The sequence below is a fragment of the Parasteatoda tepidariorum genome, chromosome 10 (assembly GCF_982258835.1).
Source record: "Parasteatoda tepidariorum strain Cologne lab strain chromosome 10, Ptep-v5.0, whole genome shotgun sequence".
Taxonomy (NCBI): domain Eukaryota; kingdom Metazoa; phylum Arthropoda; class Arachnida; order Araneae; family Theridiidae; genus Parasteatoda; species Parasteatoda tepidariorum.
In genome coordinates, this window is record NC_141764.1 from 98,746,048 (window position 1) to 98,748,298 (window position 2,251).

Here is a 2,251-nt window from a genome sequence, read left to right on the forward strand (position 1 = left end):
TCATAAAGTCATTGATAGATCCAAAAAGTACTTGCTCCTTATAATTCTAGATCTAATCAGAAATAACTAAATCGTTGTGGTATCTGAGAATCCTTTAATTCACCCAGATAAATGAAAATACTGAAAAAACTTTCCCACCACAATGAATGTCTTTGAAAAAAGGAACTGTCCTATATATATGACGCTGGGCGTTAACCGGTTAAGAGAACACCTATTTTTATATGATTGGGAAATAATTAACGAAAAGACAATCATTCTCATAATTGAGTTGCAACATAATTTCGTCCAGGGCAATATCAGCTATTATAATCTCACGCCAGCTCTCGCCGACATATTTAACTAATGAAGAGGATTGCTTCGTTTCGTTATTAATATTTTAAATATTATATAATATAAAGTTTTGTTTAAATAGTGGTATACAAGTAAATTTCTTTTTTTTAAAAAACAAGCAAACTAGTATACAAATTAGCGAGTTTTGCCCAATGCCTTTAGAGAATAAGAAATGAATTTACAGTTTATTGTTTGTAACATAAAAATAAATATTACTTTTACTGTGTAAACGTTTAGTTGCTTTCAGTTTTTTTTTTCGGATCTGAGAACCCATTAGCAAACATTATGCATACTTTTCAAACTATGTTTAGCTGCCGTATCTTCCTGAATCTGGGCGAGAGTTTTCATTTTTAAAATGGTAACAAACTGTGCCTCAATTCTTTTATCTTTGTTTTAACCCTTTGCACTCGAAGTCCTTTCAAGAGCTAAAAAAATGGACGTAACCTCTAACATTTTGGAAGATTTTTTTTTTATAAACTTGTCTTATAATACCCTGATATAACTGAATGATGTGGTAACTATAAACATTAAGATGAAAAAAAATTTCACAATTAGAGTGGTGGGTAATTTACAGGTGACTGATTGTCACTTCTAGAGTGTTTCATATCTTTGATTATTTATATTCGCTTAGCAAAGTCAAATTAGAATGATTTTAACCACCACTACACCTAAATCTCACTTTCTCGGTATTTTATAATAATCGGTATTTTATCGATTTTCCGACACATAATATTTGATTTACATTTCTCAGTCATACTAGGAGAAGAAATACGTGCCTGTTAGACAAAGATGTTTCTGAGTCCTGCTCTTAACAAAACAAAATCCACTATCAATAAAACTTATTTGATATCTAAGGAAAACCTTAACACTCATCTCATACTCATATGTGGTGGTTATCATAGCATCAGCCCCTCCAGGGGCTCTAACTAATTCATCTGAGTGGGAATAAATAATAACTCGCCGAAGCGCAAATGAATGGTGAAAGTTGAAACCCTTAACAACAACCTGGTTTTGATATCTTTTAATGTTTCCTAATTTTTTTCGTGATAGCTAGATTTCGTACAAATCGAATTTTAAAAATATGATTTTTTTTAAAATTCGATTTCTGAAGAACAAATTTTGTGTTTTGCCATTTAAAATTGCATTTTTTAAAATGATGTATAAACTTTCATACCTTACAATTCAAAGCACTTTTCGACTATTATTAAATAAAATAATGAAAAAATTATAAATATTTACTAAAAGTTAAAATTTTGTTTGGATATTTTGCATCTTTGGATAAAAGAATTTCACAATTGTGTGCAAAAAATTTTTTAATTTGCTTAAAATGTTCTCGAGACATGGTGAAATACGCAAAAAGTAAAATTAACATTAAGATATCCAAACTTTGGACCGCTCTCCAAACCATACTATGGGAACCCTATTTCCCAGACTGCGGCTATCTGTTATAATTCAGGGTTAAAAAATAACATCTGTCGAAAAAAAAATGTTTATCCAGAGAAAGTTCATTTTGTAACTTAAAATATCGTCTGCACTAATTAATTAGCATATTTGTGGTCACTCTCTCGAATCGTTAATATTGAGTACTAAACAGGCCTGAAAGCGGGACGGAAAAGAGAAAATATTGATAGAAGAACTATTTCAATATTAGATAATATTCGGGAGAAGTTAATCTATTCTCAACAATAACAATTCACTGTAAGGAAATTTTTCAAGGCGAAGAAGCAATTCAATATAAAAACAGTTGGTAGCTATGGATTTCTATTATCCTGGGAAAAAAACTAAAAATATAGTCTAAAAATATAAAACCAGTTTTTACTCTTTTCCGTCTCGATATATATGGTCTTTCAGCCCTGGTCCCAAAATTGTGGTATAATCCCAGAGATGCCAACTTGCTCCGGACAGCAAATAAATATTTTAA